The sequence below is a fragment of the Acanthisitta chloris genome, unplaced genomic scaffold, assembly GCF_000695815.1.
Source record: "Acanthisitta chloris isolate BGI_N310 unplaced genomic scaffold, ASM69581v1 scaffold38379, whole genome shotgun sequence".
NCBI classification, from domain to species: Eukaryota; Metazoa; Chordata; class Aves; order Passeriformes; family Acanthisittidae; genus Acanthisitta; species Acanthisitta chloris.
In genome coordinates, this window is record NW_008690413.1 from 1 (window position 1) to 7,097 (window position 7,097).

The window sequence follows — 7,097 nt, forward strand, 5'->3', positions numbered from 1 at the left end:
CTGTCTCGCTCGCGCTCTCCCCCGCGCTCGTGGAACCATAGCCTGAGTTTCACAGATGGTTACAACATGTTTCAGCCATTTCACTGCAGTTTGTTTTGGGTTGGTTTTCTTTTTTTGTAAATCAGGAGGGGTTTGGGGTAAACACTGGGAAGGGACACGCCTGGTGTCGAAATGTTGTCCTGCCTTATTTACGTAGTTGCCTGGCAATGCCTGGCAGCTCCCGCTCCCGCCCCGCGCGGCTCGGGGAGCTCAAGGTGCTTTGGTGGCGACGGCTCTCGCCTCTCTCCCTCTCCCTTTTCCTCTTCTTCTCCCTTTTCTTCTCCTTCTATCTCTCCTTCTCCCCTCCGGCCTTGGGGCTGCATAGGACAGGTCCACGGACCTGGTGAGGAAGAGGTGCTGGGAAGGCGTGAAGAAAACAGGATCAAAGATCTTTTTTGCGCCATCCTCCATAGCAGGGGTGTGGAAACGGTGGGAGCAAGATGGAAGTATTTCTTTTTAATTAGGATAAAATGAGCCATGTAAACCCCACTCCCAGTTCACCCAGTCACTGATTATTTTGGGATACAGGTTTTTAGGGTTAACATTAGGGCAGCGAGAATGGCACATTTGGGCTTACTGGTCCTCGACCACCACCAGACCAGAAATTCCTGTTTCCTGCCAGGCCTGGGTGGGTTCAAGGCCTGGACTGGTCACATCAGTGCCATCAGGGGCAGGCAGCAATGCCCCACCACGATCAGACACAGCAGGGGATGCCAAAGATAGTGGTGTGAGGGGCGTGGGCAGCAGGGATGGTGCTGCTGCCTGCAGTGCCATCAGCCTCTGGGTCAGACTTGCCCTTGCTGAGTGCTGGCAGTGTCTTGAATCATGCTACTTTTCCTTTTTGTTCTTAAGGACTTGGGTTTTCTTTCTGTCTTTCTAAGGCAGGAAACAAGGCATACGCAATTACGGTGTTTGTGTCTGTCAGTGCCCCCCACCCCCAGCCGAGGCTTTTGAAGTTGGGCAGAGGGTACGTGTCTGAAAGACACACACATTTCTGCACGTTTCATCACAACGAGGGAGCAAGGCTGTTCTCATGCCAGCTGAGGGAGACACGCCAGGTCCTCCAGGCTTCCCCACAGCCTCTCACCACGCACGCACCCGCAGCCCTCACGCTGCAGAGTGAGGAGAGTGGGTAAGGATGAGACATACACCAGCCCTGTGAAATATCAGAGCTTCTTCCTTATTAGGAACCAGAGTCTTCAATGTAAGGCATGAAACTATAGGAAAGCAGGCTGAGGACATTTATACCTCTCAGGGTGGTATCCCCATCCCACCCCACTCAGCCAGCCCCAATTTTGTGAGAGGATTTTTAGATGTGGTAAGGCCATGGGATATCCCAGACTGGGGATTATTCAGTGCCTGTGAGAGTTTTATCACCCCAGAAATGGGTAGGAAGTAACTTCTGGAACAGAAGCACATTTTTAAGGGTACCTAATATCATTGCAGACATTTTCATAGAGTTTTAGGGGTTGGAATGGACCTTAGAGATCATCTAGTCCCAACCCCCTGCCATGGGCAGGGCCACCTCCCAACCTTGAGCAGGTTGCTCAAGGCTTCATCCAGCCTGGCTTTGAACACTGCCAGGAATGGGACATCTACTACCTGCCTGGGCAACCCGTGCCAGTGTCTCACCACCCTCACAGGGAAAAACTTTTTCCTAATAAATTTTCTAGTAATATTTTCATATTTCACAAAGTTTAGAAAACTGACAGGGAATGCTGCTTATATGCCTGTTTGCATCCTGCTTGGGGGTGTCAGCCTTCTAGTTTCTTACTACTTACTGCCCAGCATTCCTATTACATGTATATCAAAGTCTATACTAAAGAGGAAAAAAATTCAGGTCTGCTTTAGCCTTTGCACCATGGACTGCCCAGTGAAGCACATTAGTGGTGCAAAAGGGAACATGATGTTTGCCATGCAGAGAGGATTTGAAGTATGTTGTCCTGGCACACATGGACTTTAATGCTATGGCTGCAGAAAATATATAAGAACCATATAGTCAGTGTGGAAGTGGAACGTTGTTTTCATACTTTTCTACTTTTTCAAGAAGTCATAAAAATAAACGTTACCTGCCCTAGAGGGCTAAAAATCTGGGCTAGGAATGTGACACATTGCCTTATTCTTTGCTGTGGAGGGTACCCAAGGGAGAGGGTAAGCATCTGTGATGACAGCAGCCAAAATTTTTCATGGTTAAGTGTGAAACTCTGGAGCTTGGATTTCTTTGGCAGTGTTTATTTAGGTTATAGACCCAAAACAGTTCCCACATTTGCACTTGCTCTTCCTAAAAGGATTGCTCTGTCACATTTTTTTGAGGAAAGTTTTGTCTGGTGGTTTTGTAGAGAAATCTGCCCTTACATACTTAGGTTTATCTGACCCCATGGCAACAGCATTTGTTGCAGTCTCAACTTGTGCATCCTCACAGCGGCTTCCAAATTCTGCATCCGCTCACTCTCATCCTGCAGATGAATATCAGCAGCACCAGGGAGCTTAAGGGATTCAGCCAAAGTACGCAGGAATTATTTGGAAATCAAGAAATTCCTGTCTATCCCCAACACGTGTGATCTCAGCTTTGCCTTAATCTCTACCCATGCCATTTCAGAAATGCCATGACTGGTGAATAAAAAACCCTGTCCTTGTGTGTTGTGCACCAAGGAAGGTGAAGTTTCTTTCTCGTCCTAATATTTGCTGTTTTAACAATGTAGACAAATATAACTTTGATCAAACGAGCAAAGATGTTTTCCCCCTCTCCAGAAGCACAGCCATGCTCATGTTGCTGAGTCTCTCTTCTGTTTCTTCACAACAGAAGGTTTATAATCAAAAGCAGATAGATGGTTAGTATGTGTTTTGGGACAGCACATCCTGACAAGTCTTCATGCTGGGAAACAGGTGAAATACCTGATGGATTTTGCCATCAGCTGCAAAAAAAAAGCACAAATGAACCTGACCCCAACACCCTTCCTGCCCCTGGCCAGCCCCTTGCCTCCGTTGGACAATTTTTCAGGGAGTTTGGCCATTGCTTCCAACTTGGGTGCTCAGGCCCATGTCTACTGACCTGCAGATGAATTTGCTTCCCTTCTTGTATGCTCTCCCTGCACTTTCTCAGGAGTAACAGGAGGGCTGGGCAACCTCCACTGTCTCCCTGGCAGGAGCAGTGGAAGAACTTCTATAGGTGTGGAAAGCCTCACAGAGGAGTGGGAATGGGGATCTTCCCAGGAGCTTGAGTCACTGAGCACCCACCCACGAAGGTTATTTGCTGAATTAATGCATGTTGCAGAACTGGGTGTATGAGCAGAGGAAGGAAAAGAATGGAAAAGGAGTTTGAGGAGTTCCCTCTACATTTTTGGGAGCAGTCCAGGCCTGGATACTCTGTCCCTTTAGGAAGGGCCTCTTCACTTTATTATGGGCAGAAATATATGCAACAGCTCCAGCTGGTTATCAGTAATCTCCCAAATAGTCATAGGTGCATGGGGGATATTAAATTCTTGAAGCTTTCTGGCAATATCATGATCTGACTTGAAGCTGCAGTGTCTTTGGAAACGAGGTTGGGCACGATCTGCACTCTCCAGCAGTCTCTGTGCCAGAAAAGGGATCAGGCTACAGGTTTCTGAGGGTATTTCAATATGCTGAAACATTCCTCTACCCTAGCTCTTCGACACGGGAGGCCTAAGTGAGTAATTTTTCTGTCCTATGCATAACTATATTTGCAGGATAAGCTAACTAGAAAAGTCAGAGGAAACAAAATGAAACTCAGCAGCACAAGGCACCAAAAAATACGGGGATAATAGGCTCAGTGTTGAGTCTTTTTCCAAAAGCTGAGGATCTTCAGCTGAGCAGAAACAACATCCTGAAGTACTGCTGTTGGAAGAGGATGTTTCTGAATCATCTGTTACATTTCCAGCAGTGTGGGAAGATCTCTTGGGAATTCCCATCCACATACCATTGTCAGCATTGCTCAAAAAGTGTTCAGCGTGTCCTGGGGTTAATTCATCCTCGGGGCCATCTCTACAGACAGAGCTCTGCTGTTTTAACAGCTTCTCTCTCCACCCAGAGCTACTGAGGGAGGAGGAGGATGAAGTCACGTTTCCCTCTATGGTAGTGCCAAAGCCCTCACCCCTTGGCCCCCACCTCGGCCCTGTGGGAGCAGGGGCTGTACGTGGGTGTCAGAGCTCAGCTTTCACTGCTCAGCTATCCTGCATTAGGGTCTAAGCAAACACCTCTCTAAAACTAGAAGTTTTTGCAGGTAAAACACAAGTGATGGGATTCGTTGTCTCTTCTGTCTGACCAAATTATTTTACTCAGATATTTGGAGTAACTTTTTTAGCTCATGTTACAGAGGAAGGAAATAAGGCGACCATTTAAATATGAAGTTGATTTCAGAGATAAAGAGGCATTTATCTTTTCAGAGGGTTAGACTAATAGGAAAGACATTTTTAAACTATTCTGAAGTAAGCCATTTGAAGAGTTTGGGAGGTGATCATTTGCAATGCGGTTTATAATAAAGTTTTAATATCCCTCCTCCAAAAGTCAGAGTAAATACAATAAATAACAAACTTGAAGCAAACAAGTCTGAATTTTTCCTGCCCATGTTGTGCCTTTCATTACATTCATGCAGTCTGTGCATGATCCGTTTCACAGATAGCAAGGTGTTAGCAATGAAACTTAAAAAAAAAAAACAACCAAAAGCTTTGGATGTTGTACCTCCAGAGGAATTTAGTAACTTTCAAATCCCATCTGACACCCAATCCAAAATCTACTGAAGTCAGTGGAGAAATTCCCATTTGCTTCATTGAGCTCAGTTTCTCCACAGAAATCTGTTCTTCTTGTCATGGTACTAAACTAAAGGCCATTGAATATGGAGGATCTGGATTCAAAGTGTTATCTGGCATTTTCATGCAACTACTTCAGAGACCATCAAAGAGGCATCTTAGTGTATGAGGCATTACAAATTCTGAAAAGCCTTGTTTGCATGTTTGCTAAGATTTACATCTAATGAGAGGGCTGTTCTGATGCCTGGGGCTGGAGGTGGGGCTGTACCCCAGTCCACAGCTGAGCTTGTGCCTTGTGAATACCAGGGTGAATTTTGCACAAGGAACCAGTTTACTGGAGATGCTCAGAGGGGGAATAAGAGTTTTCAGTGTGCTCTGTGCTGCTGGAGCGTGCGTCATTCATTTTACGACCAAACAGAGAGAGCTATCCACAAGTTGCAGCATGTCTGAGCAGGCCCTTTGAGGCCCGATGATCCAAGGGTCAGGTTTACAAAGCTGTTGAGACAAGCAGAAGACAGATGCTCTGCAGGGCGTTTGACACCTAACCTTCACAGGCACTTCTCTGTGTCTGGCAGGGGACCACTCGGCAGCTTTACAGCCCAGTCCCTGTTGATCTGACTTTGTGCTGTACTGCCCTGGTGAGTCACCAGCACAGGGCAGTCATCATTTAACTGCCTTCTGGCCAAAGGGTGCAGGCAAAGGGTGTTTGTGACCTCCACACAGAGCAGCACAACACAAGTCCCTGTCACGGTCCTGTGCTGATTCTGAGAGCTCAAGGTTTTCCCTTTCCTATCACGTCAGTTATGACTGTCAGAGAACTGTGACTCAGTGGGCATGGCCAGTGTTTGTGCCATGGCAGAGAGGAGAAGGGATGCAAACTGCAGGGAGAGATGTGTGATGGTGCTGAGCTGACTGTCAGGGTTTCAGGCCTGGACACTGGTATGGGAAGGAACTGGTTTGGCAGCAGACCCAGAACTCTCGTGCAGGGGCTGCAGCTGTCAGAGCAGCGGAGCGTGTGCTGTGTTGGTGCAACTAATAGCTGCTCTGAGGATTTGCCTACATGGGGAAATTTACCAGTGTAATTATCCCACTGCAATTATCCCAGGATAACTCTCCCCGTGGACGTGCTTAATATAACATAGGGTATGTATGAATATATAGTAAATCTTCTGCACAGATGGGTTTTAAAGTTACACAGAAGTGGAGTATTTACATTGCAGCCCAGCAGCAAAGCACACTTTTCATTCTACTTCCCTAGCAAATGTTACACCCAGAATTTTCTATGCCAGAGGTACTTTCAGGGGAAGTACGTGCCATTTGATCTGATCTGTAGGAATGTAAAGCTTCACTCTTGCCCTATAACATGAAGCACAACATTCGCTTTTACAGAATTGCTGTGGGAGCCAGGGCAAAGCCTGGAACACTGCCTTGTACCTCTCTGTGATCCTGTTCAGCTGTTTTTTGTACTGTGGTCATTTTAAGTATGTTCTTCATTTGACCTTTCTGTTCAAGATACTATGACTGAAATTGGGAGAAATCCTTGGATCGCTAAAAGATCCTCAAACATGCTGTGATTTTGACTTTCTTTACCAGGATTTCAGGTCAGATTCTGTTGCCAAACATGCTAATAAGTCTCCTACTCGGGATTTTAGCTTCTTCAATGTGAGAAGAGGTAAATGGCTGGGGAAATGCTGAGTATCAGGCTTGTTTCTCTATACTCCGTGGTAAGAGATAAAATTTGCTGCGAGGAAGCCAAACTGCTCCCTATGAGAGGATGAAGGTGGCTGAAGCCCACTCAGCCTTCACCCATCACTGCTGCTGTCATTCTGAGTGAGGCTGAAGCAGAGACATCCATCATCGGGATCGCTTGGCTGGACGAGATTTACTGATAGCACTCCCAAAAGGAAGTGATAATTTTGGTTTGGGCCCAAGTCAATTCTGAAGGAGGAGGGGTGGGGAGAAATCCAAACAGTAACTAATCTTTCTAAATTATCTTTTAATTTTCAATTATTTTAAATAGCAAGAGTCATATGAAAATAAGCTGGATGAAGTGGTATGATAAAATAAGCAGCAACACTTGGAAACAAGCTTTGGAGTTGAAATTACCCAGCTAGGTGTGTGGTGAAGTTTAGATCCAAGGCATCAGTGTGAAGCTATTATTAGAAGGTCAGAAGTAAAATACTTGCAAGTGATTGTATTCTCTGGATTATGCTTGAGCCAAACCTCCAGGCCTAAGCAGTCTAATCTTTTGTCAGGTGTAGAAATCACCTCTGAGAGACAGTTCATCTGCTT